We start from the raw sequence: 6,415 nt of genomic DNA, 5'->3' as shown, positions 1-6,415 counted from the left end.
AAAAAAAAAAAAAAAAACAACACAAGACTGATACTATAATGAACAATACATGTCATTATACACTTGTCCAAACCCATCGAAATATACAATGCTGACAGTGAACCCTAATGTACACTGTGGACCTCGAGTGATAATGATGTGTCAGTGAGATTCGTCAATTGTAATGAATGCACCACTCTGATGGCGAAGTGGATAACAGCAGGGGAGGGGGAGGCTAGCACACGTAGGGGCAGGAGGTGAGGGGCAGGCACCTCTCTCTTAATTTTGCTGTGAACCTAAAACTACCCTAAAAGAAAAAATAACATCTTTGGGGGAAAAAGTCACAAGGATTTGTCTCTTTTCCATGTCCCATGACCTAGGCTGCTCTGTTCCCAGAGCAGATATACGTGATGACCAACGAGTGGCTTTTACACCTATGAAATAGGAAGGTAGAGTAATAAATTATTGGTGTCAGATCATGGCCTAAATGGCATGCATGTTAAGTAATAAGATTTGAATTCCCTTGTGGCTTATGGAACGATATCTTCTTGTTTTATAATTACCCATGGACTGTCTCATTTTGTAGCTCCCTTGGGTATAATAAGCCTTGGTGGTAGAAGGGTGGGCTATGCTATCATTGCTGCCATAGTCAACTGAGATGTAGGAACTTTGGGGTCCTCTCCATGCCTCTTTTCTGGTGTCTGGCATTTGATATGGGAACATAGGCAGGCATCCATCAAGCATTTTCTGTCTATAGCAGAGGGGCTAAGTCCTGTGTCTACACAGTTTCAGATCCTCTCTCTCCTTTCCTCCACTCTTACTCATAAAATAATTCTCCATCCTTGTTTGGAAAGTTAGGCACCAAATCCAGAAATAAACCAATGTGTAAAAGGGCAGAGGTTCTTACCTTGACTGATAGATCCCTGCCATTTTCAGAACATAGATATGGTGGATAAAGTGGCAGGAACTACTGATGGGGCAGTAATTGAAGTCAGTTGGAAGACATTCCAGATGGCAGAAGTTGTGTTCTATGTATGTGAAGCTTAGGGGGACTTTTTTCTCCACTTTCTTTCCTACTACAGGATACAGGAATACCTCTAAAATTCGATGTTTCAAAGGTAAGATGTTGTAATTTCAAGTCATTAAAATGTTGCCATTGTTCATCTGCCCTTGTGTATGCCCCTCCCCACCAGCCAGAAGGGTTGGCAAGGGTGCATGATTGACAGTGATGCCCATCCCTCTGAACCCAAAATAAGGAACATGGCCAGAGCTGCTTCAAGTGGAACCTCACAAATTTCTCTTACTCTTTGTGATTTCTCGAATTTTGCTACAGTTAGGGTTGCCAGATAAAATACAGAACACTGTCTTAGTTGATTTCTGCTGCAAAATACCTCACACTGGGTAGTTCATAAATAATAGAAATTTATTTCTCACAATGATGGAGAGTGGGAAGCTCAAGACCAAGCTGCCAGCAGATTTGGTGTCTGGTGAGGACTCATCCTCTGCTTCCAAGATGGTGCCTCCTCCCTGGTGTGCTTACATGGCAGGGGGCACCTGTGTTGTCCTCACGTGGCAGGAGGGCAAAAGGGCCAGAGAGCTCTCTGAAGCCTCTTTATAAGGGCGTGTAATTCCATTCACAAGAGCTCTGCCCTCTTGTCTCAATCACGTCCCAAAAGGCCCCTCCTCTTCATACCGCCACAATGGGGGTTAAGTTTCAACATGATTTTGGAGGGGACACAAACATTCAAACCATAGCAGATGCCTGGCTAAATCTGAATTTCAGATAAACAACGAAGAATTTTTTAGTATAAATATGTCCCCAATATTGCCTAGGACATCCTTATACTAAGACCAGTGTTCATTATTCATCCGAAATTCGGATTTAACTGGGCGTCCTATATTTCTGCTTGCCAAGCCCCACCTAAAATGCAACTGCTTCTAATTTTCAAATGATAGGAGACAGAGCTGAGGAAAGTGCACGCCAAACAGCGACACGGTTGCAATGTCTCAGATTGTATTCCCGAACACGTAATTTGGGAATCAGTAAGGTGCATAACAGAATACTAAAGACCAATGCCTTTCATCTGCTTCCAAGAAAGGCATGATTCTGCGTCTTGGGTTACTAGAAATCCTCTTCATTACCCTCCACAAGGAGAGAACCGCAGCAGCAAACGCACTCCAAGGTAACAATTAGCCCTCAACTATAGCTGGATGAAGGTAGATAGGGGTAAGACTAATCTGCTCCATGAAGCAAGAGAATGATGCCAAAACCCAAGGCAGAGCCTTTTCTGTACACGAGCCAGTAACCTAACGGTGGGAGGCAAAACAGAATGCTTCTAAAGAGGTGGTTTCATTCAACTCTTTGCCCATTAAAACCTGTCCTTGTGTTTCTGGGGGCAACAGATTAAAAATGGGAGTGAAAAATCTTACGTTTGAATTGGTTGGTCATCGTTTCTCTCCGGGCTGTGTTCTGCTATGCAAAGAGACAGACCTGAGCTGTTTCATCGAATCATTTGACATATTTTTGAGGCATTAGGTTCTGGGTGAGTATTGAATCCTCCCCTGTTGGGACCACAGTCCAGGAGCATTTGATGTATCACAGTATTTTGCATTCATTTGTAGGGAGGGTTTACTGGGCTAGGCACTGAAGTAGGAGCTTTCTGTTCCCGGGTCTCATTTACTCCTCAGAGCCACCTGAGAGGTTTATCCCTGTTTGATAGATGTGGCCTCTAATGCTTTCTTCTCAGGCCACATGGAGATTTATTATCCTTTCCATAAACTTCGAGATGCCCTGAACACTCAACATCCACTTAGCATAGCCCCTAAACACATAGATCCAGGCCCCGTCTCTCACTTTGAGATGAGAAAACTGAGGCTCATCGAGATGAGGTAAAATGTCCAAAGTCACAGTGGTTGTGACGACATTGATTTGCAGATACATCTCACTTAAGGTCATCTGGTGTCTTAAGTTGGGTCCCCAAGAAATAGACCCTGAGATGGGAAGGAGTCTCGCGTTGGAGTTGGCTGAGGAGCCTTGGGACTGTCTCTTATACACATCTAGATGTGTATAAGAGACAGGTCCTCACGTGGCAGGAGGGCAAAAGGGCCAGAGAGCTCTCTGAAGCCTCTTTATAAGGGCGTGTAATTCCATTCACAAGAGCTCTGCCCTCTTGTCTCAATCACGTCCCAAAAGGCCCCTCCTCTTCATACCGCCACAATGGGGGTTAAGTTTCAACATGATTTTGGAGGGGACACAAACATTCAAACCATAGCAGATGCCTGGCTAAATCTGAATTTCAGATAAACAACGAAGAATTTTTTAGTATAAATATGTCCCCAATATTGCCTAGGACATCCTTATACTAAGACCAGTGTTCATTATTCATCCGAAATTCGGATTTAACTGGGCGTCCTATATTTCTGCTTGCCAAGCCCCACCTAAAATGCAACTGCTTCTAATTTTCAAATGATAGGAGACAGAGCTGAGGAAAGTGCACGCCAAACAGCGACACGGTTGCAATGTCTCAGATTGTATTCCCGAACACGTAATTTGGGAATCAGTAAGGTGCATAACAGAATACTAAAGACCAATGCCTTTCATCTGCTTCCAAGAAAGGCATGATTCTGCGTCTTGGGTTACTAGAAATCCTCTTCATTACCCTCCACAAGGAGAGAACCGCAGCAGCAAACGCACTCCAAGGTAACAATTAGCCCTCAACTATAGCTGGATGAAGGTAGATAGGGGTAAGACTAATCTGCTCCATGAAGCAAGAGAATGATGCCAAAACCCAAGGCAGAGCCTTTTCTGTACACGAGCCAGTAACCTAACGGTGGGAGGCAAAACAGAATGCTTCTAAAGAGGTGGTTTCATTCAACTCTTTGCCCATTAAAACCTGTCCTTGTGTTTCTGGGGGCAACAGATTAAAAATGGGAGTGAAAAATCTTACGTTTGAATTGGTTGGTCATCGTTTCTCTCCGGGCTGTGTTCTGCTATGCAAAGAGACAGACCTGAGCTGTTTCATCGAATCATTTGACATATTTTTGAGGCATTAGGTTCTGGGTGAGTATTGAATCCTCCCCTGTTGGGACCACAGTCCAGGAGCATTTGATGTATCACAGTATTTTGCATTCATTTGTAGGGAGGGTTTACTGGGCTAGGCACTGAAGTAGGAGCTTTCTGTTCCCGGGTCTCATTTACTCCTCAGAGCCACCTGAGAGGTTTATCCCTGTTTGATAGATGTGGCCTCTAATGCTTTCTTCTCAGGCCACATGGAGATTCATTATCCTTTCCATAAACTTCGAGATGCCCTGAACACTCAACATCCACTTAGCATAGCCCCTAAACACATAGATCCAGGCCCCGTCTCTCACTTTGAGATGAGAAAACTGAGGCTCATCGAGATGAGGTAAAATGTCCAAAGTCACAGTGGTTGTGACGACATTGATTTGCAGATACATCTCACTTAAGGTCATCTGGTGTCTTAAGTTGGGTCCCCAAGAAATAGACCCTGAGATGGGAAGGAGTCTCGCGTTGGAGTTGGCTGAGGAGCCTTGGGATTCACAGTGTGGATAGCTGTGTGCTGCTGAATGATTAACAATCCTCTGGCATGGGGATTGGGGGTCTTGATTTGTGGAGTTCATCAATTTTAGTGTAAATTCTCCCACCATGGCCTATTTCTAAGCTACCAACTCAATGTCACTGAATGGGTGTTGGGAAGAGGTGCACGGAATCGGCTGTCACCAGCTGGTGCCATCAGTACCAGCACTCCACTGCCTGTGGGGTGGGTGAGGGAAGCCGGGCGGTGCAGAGGGAGAAATTAAATCATAGGGCAGTCACAAGAAAGGCCTTGGCCAATCCCAGGAAGCTTGAACTGTGATGGTCCTTCAGCGAAGTCCCAAATTGAGGCAAAGGATAGAACCTTTATGCCCCCTTTCCCCATATGGACTGTTATTAAGATATGGGCTGCCCCAAGGTAAAGCAGCTCTCTTCCACCAAGGGCAGTTCTTGAGCAACTCTCAGCAGTCAGTGCCTATATTCCCAACAGCTGGAGGAAGACACGTCAGTCCTGCAGGGGCATTGGGGTGATACATCACTGTATCACCTACTACTGGAAGCCAGCAGTAGGTCTGGAATCCAACCAGGTCCTCCTGAGCAAGTCCAAGACTGCTATTCTCACTACACACACAGATCCCATAGATGTTCGAGTCATTGCCAAGCATGTCATGGACGTCTCCAGTGTGAAACTGCCATAGGACCATGTATGCCTAGATCGGGGACTGGTAAGATTCCAGGATTTGTCCTGAGAATCAGGGGTCTCTGCAGTTCCTCCCTATCCTTCAAGGTCTGGAAGGAATACTTCACCCACATAACATCTACCCTGTTTAAGGTGAGAGTGGGTGGTGCTCTCCTTCCTCTAAATTCCCATAGCACCGTACGTGCAGCCCTCTGAAGTGCCACTCTAACATTGCAGTCATGTCTCCACTTCTTGCTCTTCCTAAGCAAGAAACACTTTGCTTCTCTTTCACCTTTGTATTCCCCATGTTTTTTGGAACCTAGAAGGCACTTGGTAAACATTGGCAGGGAGAGAGATGGATGAACCAGTGATTAAATAAATGCTCAATAAAGATCTGGTGACTAGATCTCTAGTTCAATTCGTACATTTCAGGCTTTTGGCTATATTCTGTTGTGTGGTCTTATTTCCTTGGTGAAATCTCATTTTCCCACCTGGGACCAAGAGTTCATTTGCACAGGGCCCATGCCTTCCATTTCTTCTGTGATCACAAAGCAGCTAGCCTAGCTCACTCATTTTTAAGAGAGATTGGTTGAGTGTGGAACTAGTGTGTTGGCATAATCAATAAATTTGATAAGGAATTTCCTTGGGTAATTGACTTTTTGGAAGAGTTTGGAAGCGTTCCAGTTGTTGTATTTCCCTTTTCTTTGGGGAAGTGGAAATACTGGAAATCAAGAAATTAAGAAAACAATGCAGTTACTACAGATTTAGAAATTCCAGGGCCAGGCACGGTGGCTCACGCCTGTAATCTCAGCACTTTGGGAGGCTGAGGCAGGCGGATTGCCTGTGCTCAGGAGTTCGAGACCAGCCTGGGCAACATGGTGAAACCCCGTCTCTACTAAAATACAACAAATTAGCTGGGCGAGGCAGCATGTGCCTATAGTCCCAGCTACTCAGGATGCTGAGACAGGAGAATTGCTTGAACCCTGGAGGTGGAGGTTGCAGTGAGCCGAGATTGTGCCACTGTGCTCCAGCCTGGGCAACAGAGTGAGACTCTGTCTCAAAAAAAAAAAAAAGAAAAAAGAAAAAAAAATTCCAGTGAATGGAAAGTGCTAGATGATAGTTGCATTACACATGTGGGTGGGCACCACAAAGAAGCAACACTTCTGGAAGACCTCAAGAGGGCAAAGTCACTCCCCTCCCCC

This window comes from Mandrillus leucophaeus, unplaced genomic scaffold (assembly GCF_000951045.1).
Source record: "Mandrillus leucophaeus isolate KB7577 unplaced genomic scaffold, Mleu.le_1.0 Scaffold4, whole genome shotgun sequence".
In the NCBI taxonomy this organism is placed as follows: domain Eukaryota; kingdom Metazoa; phylum Chordata; class Mammalia; order Primates; family Cercopithecidae; genus Mandrillus; species Mandrillus leucophaeus.
Note: the sequence above shows the minus strand (reverse complement) of the source record.